General features: G+C 39.4%; 1 protein-coding gene across 1 annotated transcript in view; it reads left to right on the top strand.

The window, feature by feature from the left end:
* The window catches only part of chsy1 (chondroitin sulfate synthase 1), a 33223-nt gene that overhangs the window by 19835 nt on the left and 2440 nt on the right, over positions 1 to 10948 (top strand). The gene's annotated exons all lie outside the window — the stretch shown is intronic.

Below are 10948 nucleotides of genomic sequence, written 5' to 3' on the forward strand. Positions count from 1 at the left end.
AGAGTGAAAATGTGGATTTTAAAATTCAGATTTGTTTCTGTAATGGTGGCATTGTTTAGGGCGAGGAGTATATTTATGGGCTTGATGTGTGCATATTAGAAGGATTTGTCGTCTTTAGCTTTTCCTACAGCCATAACCCAGTTCCTGTTTATCTGGCTTCCTTGGGCGGTGCTCACTAAATGCTAGCTGCTTGGACCTTCACAACTCCACAAATATGCTGCTGCCCACCACACATCTATAATTACATTCAACAATAAAAATTAAATAAAAAAAAAAGACCAATATTGGTTCGTCCTTTGCTTTTCTGGGCGGTTCTCATTTAGCCTTTTGTCTCGATGTAACATAGCTGTGGATCCGCCCATGTTCCCTTCTGTGAAGCAGCTGTCATCTGCTGCCTTCTTATTAGACTAACTGCTGTGGGCCTGAAGTGACAGGAAGGCCTTACTCGTATCATAATTAATCAGACTGGAAAAACCTCAGTCTGCCACTGCAGGTCATTTTGGCAAACACTACAGTGTCATAGCTACTTTGCTGGCAAAAAAGAAGACAAAGACACTAGGTGGGGGCAGCTATGAAGAGGATGAACTCTAGAAGATGACATACCTGTGGAGGTATGGAGATGTTTAGGAGAGAGCAGTTGACTTCTTGACCAGATTATTTAATAACTCAATTTTGGAAAGTAATCTCTGAGAAATGGAAAAGACGTGTACTGGTACCAATGTTCAAGAACAAAGGTGAACAGCTCAACAAGTACCATTAGAAATATTTTCATATGTAAAAGTAAGTATAGCAAAACAAGTGAAGATAATGAAAAATATCCATTCTATTGACTGAGTCTGGAATAAAGACTGAGTCATTTTGCAAGTGCCGTTATGGCATGGTTGGTAGTCTGATACAACACGCCAACTGTACTTATATATTATACAAATTTTTGCTCAATGTAGCATAAATATGAGATATTCATATTCAGGCACTGCCTGAAGTGGGACAATGGACCAAAAGAGTATGTGATCTCTGAAGCTAAAATTTCACAGCAGTTAACTCTGGGCCATCATTTTTTCAGGCAAGTCTGATATTGTGAGCAGCAGTATGTATTCATGCCAAGAAAAAGGCGCTTGCTTTTAACGCCAGAGGAGGAACCAACGGTCATCTGGCAGAGAACATGTCTCTGCTGGTTCAGAGTCCAGTGGCTGTGTGCTTTATTCCGCTGCATCTCATGATCTGCATTGTGCTTGGTGAAGTAAGGCTAGAATGCAGTTGCCCAGCTGGTAGTGGTGTAACTGTGTGGGAGACAGTTTCTTGGCGCAGTTTGCTGGGCCTGTCCTTGCCTTTAGGCCTATAGTGTACCAGTCTCTGGATGGATACTTTCAGCAGGATAGCACAACCTGTCACAAAGGTCAAATCACCTCGAGTTGGATTATTAAAGTTCACTGTACTCAAATAGTGCCCAAATCTCAATTCAATGAGGTGCCTTGGGGAAATGGTGGAAAGAGGGATTCCTGCATCATGAATATGAAGCTGACAAATGTGTAGCATTTCATAGCACATAGCTCTGCAACAGAGCTGATGACCACGCCCATATAGAGCTGATGACCACGCCCATATGTAGCTGTGGACAGTTGCCTAAACTTCTCTGCCTCAAAGCCACAATCTTGCCCTAGCACAGTAAAAGACAACATTAGCAGTGGTATTGTAACTGATGAACAAATACAGGAAAATAAGTATGCTGCAGGGATTTTGACTCATCCTATCAGGGTTAGATTGAAGCTGTGAGGGAGTAGTGGGGAATGTCTTGGATTATTTTTCTGTTCTACATTTCGGTCCTATCAGAGCTCAGTAGTGATATATTCAATATAACACGAGCTCCATAGTTAGCTGGAACCAAAGTGATGGGAAAGATGCACACGTTATGTAGCACCAAAGCACAACAGCAGCTGCCTCAAGGAGCTTTATATTGTAAGGCAAAGACCCTCCAGCGTGTACACTGAGTCTATCTTTGAAAGTACACCAATATTTTGGCAGAAGATGAGCAATTCTGTAGTTCTGCTTTTGCTTGGAAGCGTGTTGTTGTGTAGTCCTCTCTCATAGTTTATCTACATGTAAAGTGCTGAATGTACTCTATACCTCCAAGATGGTTCTGTTTATTATTACAGTACAGAGAGTGCACCATGCACACACATCCTCAGAGATGGAGCTCTAGTGTTCATGTGTAATAAAGAAAAACAACATTAATGAATGCCATTATTGTCTGATCACGACTGTACTCAAAGATGTGTTACTGTTTAGTCAAGACTAAAGCAAATGAAGCACATTTATAGTAGGAATCAGCTTTTCAAGGTGACTGTGCACAACTGTGAGCAAGATCAGCTCACATAAAGTACAGCAAGCGTATGTGTTGTCAGAAATGCTTGGATTGTCTTATAATTGTGATAGTACCATTTGAGTGCAGGCTTACTTGTGGTTCCTACGATATTTAAAATTAGATTTGCGAGACAGACGCCCTCCACTTTTAAGATTGGCTTAAAACGTTACTATACTGCCACAGGTCTAGGCTCCTGGGGATTCCCATGATGCACTGGGTGTTTCTTCTTCACTCACTGTCTATTCATACACACGTTGCACTTAATCATTACTTATTATTTATCTCTGGCTGTCTTCAACATTGTGTCTTTTGTTCTGTCTTGCTCTTATCACCCCAATCAGTCATGGCCGTTGGCTGCCGCTCCCTGAGCCTGGATCTGCCAGAGGTTTCTTCAAAGGAAGCTTTTACTTCCCACTGTGTGAAATTTGGTTCAGCTTTTGTTATTATTTACTTTATGAAGTTAGTTTTTGTCATGGTCTTAACCCCTTAATCTTCTCTGTATTATCTTTCATACATACAGATAATGTTACATTATCAGTGTTTTTCCCTCCCTTGAAAAACCAAAACAACTTGCACAATATATTTTTAAGCAGGGGGGGGCAGATGTAGGAAATATGAATCTTGACTTTTATTTTTAATTTGTCACTACAGTTAAATAAACACTGTGTTTTCAAAAATTTTCTGACAAGTATTTGTTTCAGGCTTTAAAGGGTTAAGTCTCTATTTTTCACATAATAGCTCGTATCTCCCATCTCGCCTGGGTAGGCTGAACTGAAGAAGACATCTGGATAGTGGACTGAGGGAACAAAGGGCCTTTTCTGTTTTCTGTCACCCATCCAATCCTCAGATGACACACAAACGAAGGGGTCTGTTCAAATTTCACTTTAGGCCTCTTACTATGCTGGAGTAGTGTAGTCCATGGCAGTGATAATGGTACTAATCAAGGCGATCCTAGTGTTGCAATGCACCACACAAAGGCTAAGTTACACCATTCTGCCCTTTCTGTGTAGTTGGATTAGTTTTTGAACGCCATCTTGTGCAAGTACAGAACATGGCATAATCGGGTTGGTTGGTTGTGGCTTAAATTAGATTTAAATTAGTTTATGTGAGCTGACTGGTAACAAAACTAATAACTCAGGGGAAAGTCCGTCTAAAGGGTAAGTTTTGTGCTGCCCGTGGCAGCAACAATGAGTTTTATGTTAAGGAACCAAGGATATGCTGTCCGCTTTCACTCTCTCTTAAGCAGTAAGTCTTTCTTTATTATTTGGCTATTGGCATGGAAATGGGAAAGCCAGCTGCTAGCCGTAAAGTTTGGGGTTTTAAAGCACTTTATGAATGGGGACAGTGTGGAGGAGAGTCAGTTTGAGTCAGGTGACCGGTGGTTCACCGGACCAACGAGCTGGAGTCAGAAACTCCCATGTTTTGTCATCTGACCCTTTCAACCAATCACTAATAGAAGACCCTTGCAAGTCATCAAGATTTTAATATTAAAATAAAACAATAAAAAACTAACCGCTTAACTTAAGTTTCCTAAAAGAGAAAGCCACTATTTTTTTTTTTTTTTTTTTTTTTTTTTTTTTTTTTTTTTTTTTTTAGTAGTTTCAAGATCGTGTTTCCCACAGGCGTTAGAATATAGTTCTTTCAGTAGTGGGGACCCATTGGGTCATCCTTTGCTTTTCTAGGAGGTTCTCATTTAGCCTTTTGTGTTGATGTTACAGAACTGTGGATCCATGAGCATGTGTGCGGACTCCCAGTCTTTGGTAAATTTAATAAAAAAATTAGGTACTTGTGACAATAAAGAACAGAGCAATAATCATCTGCCTCTTTAGTGAGTTCCTCATCTCATAGATTAGCTCCACTGTCCTAAACTGCAGCTAATAACGGTAGTCCTTCTTCTGCTCTGTAGCCTTGATGAGCTTAGCACAGAGACACATGATTTAATTCTCCACCTGCTGTGGGGTTTGGTTAGCGTGACCCTCTGGTTCAAAGCTGATCTCCAGGACAAAACAAAGACTACTGTCCCCAGTTTCAGTTCAGACCAAGTGAATTTGGTCTTCATTAGGCTACTTGACAAGAGACTGTCTGCTTAAATAGCTGAAAGATATCAAGGGCTGCTGCAAGAGTGTCGCAATAGAAGACGAGTCATTAGCTGGTTAGCAGTGATACACGTTCTATTGTTATCTACTGGATCTGAATGTGTGATGGTGTTTGTGATAATATAGTAATAAGGTTACATTATATCTACAAGTTTTTATGATACAAATTTAGGCAGTCACATTGCCTAATGATGGTCGAAATGTCCTGATATGGTAGCTCTATGCCAGCATATCAGGATGTGTACAAACCTGTAAATACTGTCTCTTGAGGCAACTGTTGTTGTGATTTGGCACAATATAAATAAAAATGGGAATTGAAATACTGGAGTGTAGCGTAAAATTCCCAGTTCAAATTTTACATCAGTCCAGACCCAAAGAGTTGCTGTCGGTTTTCCTTTGTGCTGCCTTCAGCTCATGTAGAATTGTATTAGCGCATTGAAGGCTCAAGTGATGCAAGCAGACTATAACTTGAGTAGAGGAAACTGGTAATAATTCAGCTGCCTTTTTTAAGTGTCAGTTAATCAATTAAATGTTTTTGTTTTTTTTTTATTGTGGCTTGTGCAGTGATATCCAGCTGGCAATGCTGTAAACAAATTAGTCAGAGCATCAAAGACAGCCTTAATCTGTAACTGAACAACATAAAGACTTGATTGGTAGACTGGGTATAGTTGCTGAACTGGACCAATCTAAGCATTAAAGATCAAATGATGGTAAGAGATTCGTATGGTTGTGCTGCAGTGAACCAACATAAATGTGTCTGTACCTGTGATGCCCTATGGGCATCTCTCTCAAAGGAAAAACAGTATGCTGAATCATACTGCTGCTATGTGTTGGCAGAATACTTCAGGAAAGATAAACATTTGTCAGTATGTCATTTTTTCCATTTAGAATGAGGTCTTTTCCTATTAGCAGTTTGTAGCTCCATTCATCACATTTTGGATCATGTTCTTACATATGGCATAGAAACTGAACGTGTAACAGTATTCCCTGAAAACCCGCCCTGGTCTGATCATTTCTTAATAACATTTGCACTTACAATAATGAATTACAAAGCAGTGGGTAATCCATTTCATTACAGTAGATGTCTCTCTGAAAGTGCTTTAGCTAACTTTAATTCATCCGCTGTTATCTTTCTTAATGTCCCACCACAGTGGATTCCTCTCCCACTCAGATCAGTTATCGTAATAGTATTACATCTGTACAGCCTAAGACTGGATACTGTGGCTTATCTGAAAACGAAGCCTCAATCAGTTTTATTTATATAGCGCCAAATCACAACAACAGTCGCCTCAAGGCGCTTTATAATGTAATATTCAAAAGATCTTCATTTCATCTTACTACATATATTTCTCTTTAGCACTGTAGACAGTCTGACAAGAAGTCAGAGCCCTGTTCCACCAAGCATTGCTTTAATCTTAACTAGTAATAACGTGTTTATTGTCTTTTCAAATTAAATTTTAACCAATAGAGAAAAAAGTATTCACAACCATCTCACAGAAGGTATCATTACATACAGCCACTTCTAATACCATTGACTCATTTCTCCAACTGATCTTTCTGAGTTAACTTCAGTAATTACTTATTTCAAAACCATCAACGTGTCTTTTAGACCCCATTCCTAAAAGGCTGCGCAAAGAAGTCCTTTCATTAATTAATGCTTAAACCAGCAGTTTAAATTCAGTTCAATTCAGTTTATACAGCGCAAAATCACAACAGTTACCTCAAGGTGCTTTATATTGTAAGGTAGACCCTACTATAATAGATACAGGGAAAAACCCAACAATCATATGACCCCCTACGAGCAAGCGCTTTGTCGACAGTGGGAAGGAAACAAAGAAAGAAAGACCCAATGCATCATGGGAATCCCCCAGCAGCCTATGCCTATTGCATAACTAAGTGAGGATTTGGGATCACCTGGTCCAGCCCTAACTATATGCTTTAGCAAAAAGGAAAGTTTGAAGCCTGATCTTGAAAGTAGAGATAGTGTCTGTCTGGCCAAGGTAATGCTGTCCAGACTAAGAATCTGGTTAGACACCATATTTCTAAGATTTTTAGGGCCGAGTACAATAACCTCAGTTGGATCTGAATTTAGAAGCAGAAAATTAGAGGTCAACCAGGTCTTCATATCTTTATGGATATATGAAGTTGTCATCTGCATAGCAGTGTAAATGTATGCTATGTCTTCTAATGATGCTGCCTAAGGGAAGCATGTATAATGTAAACAGAATTGGTCCTAGCACTGAACCCTGTGGAACTCCATAATTAACCTGAGTGTGTGAAGAGGACTCTCCATTTACATGCACAAACTGGAGTCTATTAGATAGATATGATACAAACCACTGCAGCACAGTACCTGTAATACCTACAGCATGTTCTAATCGCTCTAATAGGATATTATGGTCGACAGTATCGAACGCTGCACTGAGGTCTAACAGGACAAGCACAGAGATGAGTCCACTGTCAGAGGCCATAAGAAGATCATTTGTAACCTTCACTAAAGCTGTTTCTGTGCTGTGATGAGCTCTGAAACCTGACTGAAACTCTTCAATAAGCCTCTGCAGATGATCTGTTAGCTGTTTGACAACTACTCTTTGAAGGATGTTTGATATAAAGGAAGGTTGGAGATTGGCCTGTAATTAGCTAAGACTGCTGGGTCTAGAGATGCTTTTTGAGTAAAGGTTTAACTACAGCCAGCTTGAAGGCCTGTGGTACATAGCTGATTATTAGAGATAGGTTGATCATATTTAAGATCGAAGCATTAATTAATGGCAGGACTTCTTTGAGCAGTTTTGTAGGAATGGGGTCTAAAAGACACGTTGATGGTTTGGAGGAAGTAATTATTGAAGTTAACTCAGAAAGATCAATTGGAGAAAAAGAGTAACTTAACATCAATGGTACTGGTTTAAACTTTATTTGTGAAGAAGTTCATGAAGTCATTACTAGTTAACGTTAAAGGGATTGTTGGCTCAAAAGACCTCTGACTGTTTGTCAGCCTGGCTACAGAGCTGAAGAGAAACCTGGGGTTGTTCTTATTTTCTTCAATCAGTGATGAATAGTAAGATGTTCTGGCTTTGCAGAGGACTTTCTTATAAAGCAGCAAACTATTTCTCCAGGCTAAATGATGATCTTGTAAATTTGTGACACGCCATTTCCTCTCCAGCTTACAAGTTACTGCTTTAAGTTAATCGTTTAAGAGTTACTCCAAAGTACTTCTGATTTGAGGCTCTCTTTTTCACATTAGCTACAATTTCCAGACTCATGTAATGAATAGGTGAGATTATTAAGAAGATAATCGACCTCTGTTGGAATAGCGCTCAGGCTGCTGTTCTGCTCTGTGTTGGTGCTACAGTTTGCAGGTTCGGTGGCTAATCATCTAGTGTCTAAACGCAGTCACTGGAACACCACCTTCCATCACACATGTCAATACCAGAGCTATTGTGTTGCCGTCTTTGGTGCGGGAGGATTTTTTCCCCCGAGTTGAAAAATTTGTTTAGACAGATCAACCCTGCATACAAGAGAGCCAATTACAGCAGCATAATGCTGTCTCCAATTAGATTCGCAAAGTGCACTCTGAGGCAGGCACTGCTTATTGTCCTGCAGATTAAACCCAGCCGGAATGGCAAGCATACTGGCCCTCTGGCCTCACCGCCTGCTGTGAGCCTCAGGCCTCTTTTTTCCTTTGCTTGCAAGTCAAGCTGTAATGCATGAACCCTGTTGAGCTCATTGCAATCATGAACTGTCAGCTAAAAATTTCAGGTGAATCTTCAGACATGTTTTAGATTTGTGATATCTAGCACACTGCTGTTTAGAGGTGAGATTAAATATCCTTTTCTAAAAATAACTCGTAATAATTTAATTAAATCCATAAAAAATAATGTTTGGGTTACTGGGGGTGCACTGAAATCCAGTCATGAGACCTTTAAGGTGATAATTTAACCATTTAACCATCATCAATTCCTTCTTTGATTGGTTACACCATTGTCCAGTGGTATAATCCTAATATACTGCATAACATCATTATGATACCATATCATTCTCAAACTTGTGCTGTTTAGTTGTGTTTTACAGTGAATTTTCAGCTAAACAAGGATCTGGCTAGATTGTCTTGATTTCTAAATATCAAACCATAATAGCACAAGAAATACTGACGAACTGACCCTACTGCTGACCCTACTGCTGACCCTACACTGCTAACCCTAACAGGCCATGAAAGCCTATAATTGTTTGGGCTGTTTTGTTTGTTTTCTGCCCATATTTGTCTTGTGCATATTTGATGATATTAGATTTTTTTAGCTTTTATAACAGCGCTGGTAGCGCAGCAACCTTTCTTCCTTCATTCATTTCAAAGGTGCTCCACTCAACTCGGACACCCTGTTTTTAATAAGCAGTCTCTTTTTGCGCCCAGCCAAATATAGCGGACTGTTAATGTAGCACTTTTCTCCTTATGAAAATAAAAAAAATATGATTGACTGACCAATGAGAATTCAGTTGGATTCGAGGGAAATATGGCCCCTGAGACTAAAGTCCTTATTTACATACCTAGAGTCAAACACAGACTTGCAGTGTCTGAGGATTCAGTAAAAAAGCACAAATCTTTGCTGCCTCATCCCAGGGTTGTGTCTAACATAATGGATTCAGTGTAAGAGATGAGACCTTGGAACAGCTGCTGTGTATGTAATGAGTAAGAACAGTCACTAGAACAGCTGGGCCTAAAATGAGGCATACAAGGTTTCAGCTTGCAGCAATTACTTGTGACTTCTTCTTGGCTTGGCGTTGCAAAAGAACTGTTTATGTTGATTAGCTAGACAGGATGTTGTGATGTTAATGACTGTGAAGAAATTGCAATAATGAGTTTTAAGTAAGAAGTGAGTTGGTGTTAATAATGGTGAAGCAATAGAGGGAGGGGCATGAAAACATTGCGGCTGTCAGCCAATGATTATCTGATCTTCCAACATCAGCGTCAACTAGACTCAAACTTACAATCCCAAGTTGCAAAAATGCTGTGCAAAAATTAAAATATATTTTTAAAAAAGTAAAAAAAAACATTTTTTTACTCACTCTACACCCACCAAAATATACAAAGATGTAGTGCAACTTGTCAGGATGCTCAAAGTTTTTAAAGCACATCAATATGACTGATTTTGTGAGACGAGGGCCATTCTCACAGGTACGCAGAGAGAAAGCTGGTTTTCTCATGTCATGCCTCCCTCATATGAATATCATTTGTGGATTGGTTGGCCTGTGTCTGCCCATAGTCCTGATCTCACCTCTAAAGTAGCTCTTTTTTTTTTTTAACTGGCTAATGTATGTTTTATCAGTTAGTGTGGTGTTTGATCGAGTAGCTTAGTGGGTAAATTGCTGACCTTTTACCGCTGCTGTGCTGAAGGTTGTGGGTTCAAGTACAGCAATGGACACTTTTCTGTTTCACAAAACAAAAATACCACTTTTATTCCTCACTTTAGTAAAGCTTGCTCTAAACCTGTCTCTATAGAACTCATCTGATACACCAAGAAGAGACTTGGTGCTGCTATTAAATTCATAATAACCTTTTTTGAACGTTTAAACATTAAGTAAAGCAACATGTACTTTACCATATGTGCACAGATTCTGCTTTCAGATGTGCATAGTCATCTCAAAAGGCTGATTCATGCTAGTTAAAACCATGCTAAGTTGTGGCTATTATGCCATTGTGCTATGGCCAGCAACATGCCTGTTAGTACATACATTCAGCAAAATAATAATATGTCAACATAAAGTACTGATATCAGTTAACAAGGGTGTTGATCCCAACTTTTTTGGAATTGGGGTTATACTTTGCAATCACAGGTCAAATAAATATCAAATCTGATCTGTAATCAGAAATCCTGTCAGACAAATCTGCTGCAAGTCTTTTCAGTTTCTACTTGTTGCTGCACATGCGTTCACATGGTTAAACATTTAAAGGTTGAAGATGTCTCCTTTCCACTTTACTTCCAATTATGAAGAAGTTCCAGCGTGTTTTGATGGGCTGGTTTCCCTCTTGGGTGCACTGAAATGTAGGTTAAAGTAAACAGAAAGTCAGACCCTTGCCCTTCCTGTGATCATATTTAGCTGTAGGTTTCATTTTGCTCTGACTGCTCCTGTCCAGTTTTCAGTATAGCCTGTCCAGAGTTGTCTTCTCAAAATAGACTTACAGACTGCAGCCGTTCTGATACTACCTTCATTGCAAGACAGCGTCACAAGCGCCGCCTTCTTTAACGGCTCAAAAACAGCGACTCCAGTATTTACACTGTGAAGCTCGTGCCATTCGAGGAGCCGGAGGTTTTTAAAGCAGGCCTAAAAAATATTCTAACACTCGTATTTTCACCAGTGTGCAGTATACTCCTTAACACATGGAGATCTCATCAGCAAAATACTATACAATAACTGCCAGTGTTCAAAGTAAGCACTTAAATAGAAATAAACACATGTATATTGGCTATTCAGATATTAGCATTATCATGAGTTTATT

Source organism: Rhamphochromis sp. 'chilingali' (genome assembly GCF_963969265.1).
Source record: "Rhamphochromis sp. 'chilingali' genome assembly, chromosome: 6".
NCBI classification, from domain to species: Eukaryota; Metazoa; Chordata; class Actinopteri; order Cichliformes; family Cichlidae; genus Rhamphochromis; species Rhamphochromis sp. 'chilingali'.